The following is an 11,645-nucleotide window of genomic DNA, read 5'->3' as shown; positions in this document are numbered from 1 at the left end:
CCTCATCAATATCCATACAGTGGGCACTGCCTCCTCTCCAAGAGACCCCTCCTCTGCCGACCTGACCTACACTGGCATCTCCTGCTCAAATTCTGCCCTCCAATTCTATGGAGTTTCTAGGTTCTGAAACTCTTTCATAAATTTCCCTACACTTATAGGTGGCAGCCACTTTCTGTCACTATTACTTCCATATGGCTCTAGGTTACTTCACTGTTCTCATTTTGATTTTTCAGTGTTCCAAACTTGTTTAACCAATACCCTAAGTACTCTTTGCTGAAATATCTGGGGTGTTTTGTTTTCCCAAATCAATCCCAACTAATATAGTTTATCATGTTCAACCAGAAGTAGGTGGCTATGAAGATTGAATTGAGTCAATACATGAAAAACACTGAGAACAGTGCCTGTCTATAAAGAGCTATGTGAGTATTCACTACCATTTTCAAATGCTATCTCAAAAATCCGAGAAAAACACAAGAAAAAAGGGAGGCACTGAAGATACAAATAAAAATTTCAGCAGCTATTTTAGAAGATGAAAATCAAAATTACTCAGAGGAGGCAATAGTATATATATATAGATGAATACTTGATAGATTTATAGAGACAGGGAGAGTGAGAAAGATGGTGGATAGAGAGATAGATGAGAAGACTTTGCATGAATTTAATGTAGATATGTCACTGGCAGAACAAAACACACACATACAAACAGACATACAAACACAGTACGTTATACCTAAAGATAACCATAAGCCACTCTTACACCATCAAGGATAAAGGAGCTGAATTTCATCTGACCCTTGAACAACATGAGGGTTACAGGTGCCGACCCCACATGCAGCTGAAAATTTATTTTTGAGAGACATAGACAGAGCATGAGCGGGGCATGGGCAGAGAGAGAGGGAGACAGCATCTGAAGCAGCATCTGAAGCTGTCAGCACAGAGCCCGACCCGGGGGCTCAAACTCATGAATGGCGAGATCATGACCTGAGCCAAAGTTGGGCGCTTAACAGACTGAGCCACCCAGGCACCCTGAAAGTCCAAAACTTTAACCATGAACAGTCTACTGTTGACCAGAAGGAAGCCTTACAGATAACATAAATAGTCAATTAACACATATTTTGTTATGCTATATACTGTATTCTTACAATAAAGTAAGCTAGAGAAAAGAAAATGTTATTAAGAAGATAATAAGAAAGAGGGGAACCTGGGTGGCTCAGTCGGTTAAGCACCCAACTTTGGCTTGGGTCATGATCTCATGGTTCATGGGTTTGAGCCCACATCACACTCTCTGCTGTCAGCGCAGAGCCTGCTTCAGATCCTCTGTCCCTCTCTCTGCCTCTCCCCTGGCTTGCTTGTGAGTGCACACTCTCTCTCTCTCTCTCAAAAATAAAATAAACATTAAAAAAAGATAATAAGAGAAAATACATTTACGGCACTGTATCAAAAAAAATCCACATATAAATGGACTCTTCCAGTTCGAATCCTCTTGTTCCTCTTGTCAACTATAATCTATTATTAAATGTAGATAAGGAGACAATAAGAAAATAAAACTATTGAAAAATTTCATTTGTGAACAGTATTTTATTAAAGTAAAATACTACTAAAAAGGCATAGTAGTGTTTTAGAAAATAATACAACATAATTAGTATTTATTTCAGAAATGCAAGAGTAGTTTAATAATAGAATTTATTATGATAATTCAGCTCATAAATAAGAAGGAAAGCACTATCTCAATAGATAGTGAAAAAGCATCTGATGATATTCAGCACCCATTCTTTATTTAAAAAAAAAACACTCCAAGAAAATGAGAACTAAGAAACAACTCTAATTTGATATAAAATTTCTACCAGTAACCCATAGCAAATATCATGATCAATGGTGAATCACTAGAAATATTCCCATCAAAGTCAGAAGCTAAAGATGCCTACTAACACCTTTAATACTCTACACCAGAATTCTAATCTAATAAAATAAAAAAAATAATAATATGAGATATACATAGTGAAAGGAAGAATTAATCATTATTTACAAGTGATAAGATTACCTCTAGAGTTTGTCAGTTGATTGTCTTAGTTTTCCTATTAGAATGAATAAGAAAGTTCAGTATTGTAGCCTGATAAAAGATAAATGCAAAAAACAAAAAAATCTAGGGCTCTCCTATGTACCAGTGGAACATAATAGACTTGATCCTTCTGGGGGTGCCTGGTGGCTCAGTTGGTTAAGTGTCTGACTCTTGATTTAGCTCAGGTCATGATCTCACAGGGTCAAGCCCCACATCAGGCTTTGTGCTGAGCATGGAGCCTGCTTGGGATTCTCTCTCTCTCTCTCTCTCTCTCTCTCTCTCTCTCTCTCTCTCCCCCCCCCCACCCTGCTCTCTCTCTGTCAAAATAAATAATAATAAATAAGCATTAAACAAAATAAAGATCCTTCTTCTGATGGAAACACAATGTATAAACCAACGATAAAGGAGTCTAGAAATAAATGTATAATAATATATAGAAAGTTATAGAATTTTGCTGAAGGTGATGAAAAGACCTAAGTAAAAGAGAAATATAATATGTGAATGGGAGGTGCAATACGATAAACTTGAGTCTTTCAAACTTAATAAATTCAGTGTAATCCCCCAGAATTCCCTACAAGATATTTCATCTATCTTGACTAGATGAATATTAAATTCAAGTGAAAGAATAAATGTGAAAGAAGGTAAAGGCAGCTTTGTAAAAGAATAAATTGAGAGTAACTTGATTTAACAGATTTCACATTATAAAGATTTAGGTAGTAAAGCAGTAAGGTACGTGTGTGCATGCGTGTAGGAATAGACTTAAGTTCATTGGGATGGAGATATTTCCAAGCCATACTGTTGAGTGAATAAAGTAAAAAGTGAAGAAAGTAAAATCTCTGTTTTCTAATTCACAAAGCAGGTATAGATCCAGAAGAACACATACCCACTGATGACTTGGATGGTGGCTACTGATTGAAGGGATTCTTTCACCTTATGTGTAGGCTTGTGATTTTTTAAATTAAATTTTTTTTCTATTTAAGAGAGAGAACATGCACATGAGAAGGGGAGAGAGGCAAAGGGAGAGAGAGAATGTTTTCTGTTTCTTTTTTAAAGTTTATTTATTTTGAGAGAGAGAGAGCAGGGGAAGGGCGGGGGGGGGTGGGTAGAGAGAGAGAAAAAGAAGAGAGAGAGAGAGAGAGAGAGAGAGAGAGAGAGAGAGAGAGAGAGAGAGAGAGAGAGAGAGAATCCCAAACAGGCTCTGCATTGTCAGAGAGGAGCCCCACAAACTGTGAGATAATGACCTGAGCCAAAATCAAGAGTCAGATGCTTAACCGACTGAGCCACCCAGGGACCCCTGGATGCTTGGGATTTTTAAAGAATGTAACCATATATTACTCATGTGGCTATAAATAAAAAAATATTTTTAAACCTGTAATATTTATATACAGAAATAAAAACCTATTTATATCTTTTCATCTTTATGAACTAACTTACAATGTGCAACAAACCATTTCAAAACTCAGTTACTTAAAACATCTATTCTCATGAGTCAATGAATGGGTTTGGAAGTTGTTCTCACTTAGCTGAGGATGGATGGATGGTCGAGAATGGCCTCACTCACATGCCCAGGCCTCTGCTGGAAAGTCAGGGATGGTTAGGGTGACTGAGGCCATCCTCCATGTGGTCTCTCACCTTTCAGGAAGCCAGCCTAGGCTTGTTCACATGAGGTAGAAAGGTTGCCAACAGCAGGAGAGGGCAAACCTTAATGCAGGAGCGTTTTTCAAGCTCCTACTTGTATAAGATTTGCTATCATCTCATTGGCTAAAGTCATGTGGCTAAACCCAAGACAGTGTGGGAGGGGACTACCTATTGAAAAAAAGAATACATACCAAGTAATAAAAGGTGGATATACCTGGGAAGTGGAAATAATGGAGGATGAGGGAGGATTTTCACATCTTTACATACCAACAGTGCTGTTTTGTTGTTTTCAATGAACATGGATTATCTTTTCAAATTATATTACTTTGAAAAGTTAACAGAAGAAAACATTCTTCGCAGGTATGGACTCTGAGAGTTTCCCAACTTTGACCTCATTCCCTATATCTGCATTCCTTTACCCTCCCCTACCACTGAATCTTCTTGCCCTTACCTTTGTTAACATGCATTTTCCCACAGTGAGATGCCACTTCCTAGAAACCTCACGTTTGCAGTCACCCTAGCATCTGTCAGCACATATGCACAGATATCATGGAAACATGTATAACAAAGTAAACAAGGACAAAAGGGCTTTTAGAAGTCCCAATTGGTGGCAGCTGCTTCTGTCTCCCAAGGGAGTAGTATAATTTTTTTTTTTCCCCCTCTAGAGCAGCAGGTTTTTGTAAAGCAAAATGCCTCCATTTGGAAGATTTAGGGTACAAACAGTGAGTCTCCCAGGGCATAGTTTGGAGAATGCAATGTAAAAAAAGAAAGAGTCATGTTTCTTGGGAGTTTGGAGAAAATAAAGATGATTCAGGAAGGAATGAGAAGAAAACAAAGGAAGAAAAAGCTAACTAATAATGGCTTTGGGCAGTGTGGGTGGCTAAACTTCTTTTAAGGACAGAGGGTGTTAATTATTAAGAGGTTGTCTTTCTCCTCTGTTGCCTTTCTATACTCTGCTATGGTGTTGCTTAGATGCTATATATCTAAGCATTTTCTTTTGTCAGCTGCCTTTGTTAGTTTTTGCCACAATGAGTCTGGGGACTTGCTGGGAACTTGCTCCTTCCTCTTTGTTTGCTATTCTTGTCACGGGAGCCATTTGCTATTTCTATAACCATCCACCTGACAAAGAACTTCATTCAAATAGCATCAGTCAGCTTCAGTGTCTATCTTCTGGCATTTCCAGGACCAGCCTCATTGTACCCTCTTAGATGTACCAGACTAGAGGGGCAGCATCCTTGTCTCAGAGGGCTCAGCCCCAGCCATAAGCCAAGATCCCTCTCCAAGATCCTGATTTGCTATCATCAGCCAGATGGTAACCCTTTCCTCAACTGTGTGGGGTCTGAGCTTCTAGGCTGTAATATCTCCTTTTTTCTCCTCCAACACTAAGGGTGGTGGTGACTTGCAGTGCTTATTAACTTTGTATTACCTCAGTGTAACCTCATTTTTAAATTCCAAACTGTGGCAAAAAGCAAAGAACGCCAAAATGAGAACAAACAGGCTATTTATCCAATGCTTTCCATAGCAAAGGAGTCAACCACCATCACTTGCACTTGGCAGCAACTCCAAGACAGACTGAGAGTGGAGAATCTTTATGGTGAAAGAAGGGGAAGGTTTCAGGTGTGCTCTGACTGGGGCTTGTTGGAATGAGGAATCTTGGAGGCAGGCTAGTTAGAAGCAGGGTATCATGGGATTGATTTGGAGAGCATATTTGGTTTGGGACATACTCCCCAAAGTTGGGGGAAGGGTGGATAGTGGATAAAGAAAATAGGGAAACTAGTGTTCATTGGTCAAGTCTTGACTGTGCTGGGCTGACTTCTACAGAGGTCAAGGGTCAGAGTTCTTTTGTAATACATACCAGGCCATTGTTCATTTGTATACCCAGTTGCTCACCTCAAATGCCTGTTCATATAATTCCCTGTTAAGTCCTCTCTGTTTAAATGTTTAGTGTGCTTTCTGCTTTCCTGACTAGAATGTGACTGATACAAAGAGTATCTAACCTTCCATTTTCAAAAGTTCCCATTGTGTGAGTGTGTGTATCTATTTTGCCAAATCTTTAGTGAGTCTGACATAGATGCAAATGGCTTATCTGAATGGTGTTTGGGGAAAATCAAGGAAATAAACACATCTGTAAGAATCCAGGATGGAAAGAACAGCAGCAGGAGGCAGTACATTAGTGACACCAGACTTAAGGTGAACCTTGAAGGGATCAAGAGAACAAAGCCCCAAGTGCCTTTCCTTATCCTTATCCTGCATGAAGGTGCCTAATAAGCATTTTGGTTTGGTTAACCAACTCCCAAATTGATAAATCAGTTTTATCTAAATTTATTGGTAATACTTTTGTGATTCATTCATATTTTTTGCCAGTTCTCTTCAGTTTATCTTATCTTTACTGAATTTCGGGTCAGGGCAAGAAATTGTGAGCTATTTGTAAAATGGAAATTACCCAACCTCCGTCCTTAAAGGGTTTAAAGGCTTTCTGGGAAGAAATAAATAAGCAGGAAGTCAGTGGAAGTAATAAAAAATAATATATGGAAAGTCCAGAATAAGAAGTACAACTAAATGGCATTGTATTATTTTTAAAAAGGGAAGAAAGTACATATAATTTCAGTTCAGTGAGAAGCTGTGGCACAGTAGGTCAGACTTTGATCTTCACTTTTCAATAAAGAAAAATGCCAAGATTTTTAAAAATTCCAAAAAATTGTCATCACAAAAATTGCTAATTCTACCTCGTTAAAAGCTCATATATTTTTTTCGCTATAACTTTCACATATGCATAGTCTAGTCATAATCTTGATATAGAACTTATTAAGCATTTTTATTTACATTGTCATAAATATTTTTCATGTTTTTACATGTTTTATATGTTATTACCATTTTTAATTGTTCTTTTACATTCCATTGTTTGGTTGTGCCATAAATTACATAGTCTTCCATTTGTGGTGTTTGTTTTTTAAAACTTTTCCATCTTAGGTTTACCCATGAAGATATTAATTGTGTCACTAAATTTTTGCTTCTGGCACATTTGGATATACTTTTTGAGAAGGGATGCTGACTAAGAGCACATTTATGGATCTTACTTTTGAAATATTGCTTTACAAAAAGATTGTAAAGTATTGTTAGTAAGGAACTAGTTTATCTTAGCCACATCAGCTCATGTTATCTTTTTTTTTAAATCCTCATTTCCAGGGTGCTATAATTTGCATTTTTAACTACTAATGAGGAAAAGAATCTTTCCATCTGTTTTCTTCTTGTGTTTGTTGATGAGGATTATAAAATGTGTGGAAGAAAGGAAAATACCTTGAAAAATGAACAAGGCTGGGTGGTGAAAGGGAAGATAGCTGGATGGTAGGATAGACAGAAATGTTATTTATAATATGCATGTATATTTTTATAGATATACCCATGTACACATATTACATGTCTCCATCTTTCTCCCTGATCAAGTATTTGCTAGTCTCAGAACTATATTAAGTGATGTTTTAAATAAATCTCATATTATCCTCATAACAATCCCATGTTTGTTTTCTCCATTTTTCTGGTGAGAAACTGAAAGCTCATCGAGATTAAGTCACATACACAGCCACCACGCATAGCAGCAGTATGGGATTTTTCCAATGTCCCTCTTACACTAGCACAATTCTAAATACCAGGTGATACGCAAAATATTTTGCTGAATATGAACAGTCAGCACTGAGAAATAAAGGCAACCATGAAAGAAGACTATCATAAATTGCTAATAGTTGAATCCTTCTGGGCCCTGGTAGGATCTACCAAAACGAGATCCATATTGGCTGTAAGGACTATATTCATTTTCTGCTGCCAAATGGACTTGGTTTTAGTTTAATTCTCTTTATAGAATTGATGTTTGTTCTTGGCTAACCATCTATGATATCATTATACTGCACACAATGAATTATTCACCCGAATGTGCCTTACATTTAGCCTCAGCAGAGTATTTGCTCCTTTCGTCCAAACATTTTACTTTATCTATAAAGATTAAATTAATCATCTCTGCCAGCAATGAATAACTGAGAGAATTAGTTTTTAATATCTGGAGTAGAGAAGGGGAAATTGCAGGCAGAGCAATACATTTTGCTTGACCAGTGTTCCATGTTTCCTTTTATAATTTGTATTCAGTATCATAGGCACCATCTTTGGCTGGGGAGAGGAAGAGATAGGATACATTATTTGATCAATGACTGCCAACCTTTAGGGAGGAAGACAGCTGAACAAAGATGATTAATTAAAATGCACTTCAACTTTAGTCATCCTATTTCAAAATCCCATCATTTAATTGTTACAACAATGCTATAAGGTAGATAGTATTAGTTCCCTATTTTACAGATGAGAAAGTGGGCACAGTGGATTTAAGTGATTAAGCCACAGTGGATTTAAGAATGTACCTAGGCCACGCAGCATCTGTATTCCAATCTTGACCACTGTTTGGGTGCTTCCTGATGGCATCCTGCTATGGGTCCACTCCTTTTTCTGTTCTGATCCACCACCCACAGAGCAATAAAATTCCCCAGAAGGAAAGCAACAGGAGGAAAGCAAGAGGGCTCTCTATTCCCAACATGTGTACTATTTGGTAGATCATCAATAGTTATTCACATTTAACATGGGATAATCAGTTTGGAAACAGGTTGCCTTGTTGAAACAGTTTTTCTGGTTTTTTTCTACTTCCATGTGATTGAACTTTAAAAAAAAAAAAAAAGGAGAGCTAAACTCCTTACCTTAACCCTTGTAGGGACCAAGGGCAAGTTGCTCCATAGTGTGCCACTTTGGCATGCAGATTATATTTCAAACAGAAAACAATCAGGGTCCAAATGACCCAGGAAGAAATTGTGACCTTCCCCTAACTGCCTGAAATAATTTAGATAAAGGACCTGTTCCAGGAAGGAAGCTATCACCATAGATAACTACAGTAAAATATGAATTAGGTAGAGTAGACAGGGAGGAATTTAGCAAAGCCTGTTGGTTAAAATGCCTTTCTTCGTCCCCTTGTTTCCGTGTGGGTCAGTGAATGTTTGTTTGTCAAACATTTACTCTTTTTTCATCTTCCCATGAATTGCTTTCCTTTTCTTTGAAGTCCCGTACCTCATCCCCTTCTTAGATGAGGATGGCATATGTCCTTCATTTTGCCTGTCTTTGGAACCTCATGTCTGTGTGAATTCATCATATTTACAAAATTAAATTTTATTTCCCCCTGTTAATCTGTCTCATGTCATTTTAATTCTTAGACAAGCTGTAAGTCAGAAGTTCAAAATGTAGTCAGTGGAACCTTTTTACATCAGAATTATCTGGGCCCAGCCCCACAAGCTGAATCAGAATCTTTGGACATGAGGTCCAAGAATCTTCATTCGAAACCCCTCTCCAGGGCACCTAGGCAGCTCAGTCATTAAGCATCTGACTTAGACTCAGGTCATGATTTCATGGTTCGTGAGTTGAAGTTCCACATCAGGTGAGCTTGAGCCCTGCGTTGAGTGAGCCTCACTTCTCTCTCTCTCCTTCCCTCTCTCTCTTTCTCTTTATCTGCCCCTCATGGGATTCTCTCTCTGTCCGTTGCTTACTTGCACTCTCTCTCTCAAAAACAAACAAACAAAATAAAAACAAAAACAAAACCCACTTTTCAGTATCTGAGACCTACTGATTAAGAAGCTTATCCACCACAGGTTTGGTTATGGTGGTGATCATAATGATGATAAATGAAGCAAGACCTGGCACCCACTTAGTGATATGTAGAAATGTATGTTTTACATTATCTTGTTGAAAGTCATAAAATCCCTAGAGGCACTTACTATTATTATCCTCATGTTAGATGAAGGAACCGGAACTTCATAAAGAGAAAAAGTCAAATATAAGTATCCTGGTTCCAGACGTTATTATGTCTCCTTAAACTCTAAATTTTATCGGTGTGTTTCAGTTACAGAAAATTTCAGGCAGCGGTGTCCAAAGCAAAGATAAGTGTGGCAATTTGTGGTGAAACAAACAAATAAAAAAATTAAATAAAGCTGTACATCTCATTTCGAACAGGTATTCTGTCATTTTCCTAGGATTTCCTGAAGGACTAAATGCAAAGTGATTATATTGTGATTACATTTTTAAAAATCCTACAGTTATATTAAAAGATATAAATAAGGACTTGGCCAAAATTCTATAAAGTATTTAAACATTAACATGGGAAAACCAGACAAACAGAACTCAGTGAAAGTAAGAACTGTTCTTAAAAATGAGAAATATTCAGACATAAATTACTTTACCTAGCTTACAGAGATTGGAAGTAGTCTTCAAGGGGCGATAATTACAGAATGGTCTCACTCAGAGCAGTCATGGCTTCCTTCACCTTGACTACAGAAACTATTGGAAATATATTTCCTGCGGATCTCTACAAAGCTTCCTAATCAGAGAAAACAGGCAATTTCCAAACACATTTGTTACTATGCTGAAAAGCAGCAGTACATGACAATGATGTCTTCTCAACTTCTTTGCATATTTTCCATAGTAATCATAAAACACAGTAGATCTTAGAACCACATTTGGAAAAAAAAGGCTCAAATGTTGATGGTTTACTTCATTTTTCTTTTCTTTTTAAAAATTACAATGGGGGTCACCTGGGTGGCTCAGTCAGTTAATCATCCGACACTTGATTTCAGCTCAGGTCATGATCCCACAGTTCATAGGATCAAGTCACATGTCAGTCTCTGAGCTGACAGTGTGGAGCTTGCTTGGGATTCTTTCTCTCTCTCTGCCTCTGCCTCTCTCTCTCTCTCCCAAAAGTAAACATTAAAAAAAATAATAAGTAAATAAAAATAAATCAGAAATAAATAAATAAAATAAAAATGAAAGTTACAAGGAGTCATCCTATTTACTGCCTGATGGACTGTACATTTGTATAAAAATTTCTGAGTAGCAATTGGCACTAGATAAGAAGTTTTGGAAACATTCTTTGATCTAATATGTCTATTTATAGGATTTGTTGTAAGGCAATTAGAAATGATAAGAACAAAAATTTTCCCACGAGGATGTTTATTATGGTAATCATTGTAATTTTTATTAAAAATGTTGGTAGTACCACCTGCTATTTCAACAAGAAAACACGGCAATAATGAAACATGATGCACTTGCCTTCCAATCTTTGTTTCACTAATCATAGCTGTACCTAATTGTCATCAATTGTTTATTGTTTTATATGTTTTCAAACTTAATATCATGTCAAAAGCTTTTTCTCATATAGATAAATTGTTATACACATGAATTTTAATGTCTTTAAAATGATTTAAACAAGTACTGCTAAGGCAAGTCATTATTTTAATTGCATTGTTTTAATGGTGTAACATAAGTTAAATAATTCCCTGTTGTTGAATATGTTTTTCATTTTATTTAATATTATAAATAATGATACAAACAATTGGATGCTTAATTTTTTAAGCAAGCTACTCATAACTATAGGCAATTTCTTTTCATATAAAGAACTTATTTATAAAATTATAAATATAGGTATTTTTAAAAAAAGTAAAATCCCACAAAGCACAAACTGGGCCTTTATTTAAAGCATATTAAGTATAATATGTTTCTATTACTCAAATAACCATTTGCTTTTATAAACTTATTTAGGGGGCACCTGGCTTGCTCAGTAAGTGGAACACACAACTCTTGATCTCAGGGTTGTGAGTTCGACCCCCACACTGGGTGTAGAGATTACTTGAAAATAAAATCTTGGGGTACACAGGTGGCTCAGTCAGTTACACATCTGACTCTCTTTTTTTCTTTTAACGTTTATTCATTTTTGAGAGAGAGAGAGTGAGTGGGGGAGGGAAAGAGAGAGAGGAAGACACAGAATCTGAAACAGGCTCCAGGCTCTGAGCTGTCAGCACAGCTCCTGACCTGGGGCTCAAACTCACAGATCACAAGATCATGACCTGAGCTGGAGTCAGATACTCAACCAACT

The sequence above is a fragment of the Neofelis nebulosa genome, chromosome 7 (assembly GCF_028018385.1).
Source record: "Neofelis nebulosa isolate mNeoNeb1 chromosome 7, mNeoNeb1.pri, whole genome shotgun sequence".
Taxonomy (NCBI): Eukaryota; Metazoa; Chordata; class Mammalia; order Carnivora; family Felidae; genus Neofelis; species Neofelis nebulosa.
This window is presented reverse-complemented; position numbering follows the sequence as displayed.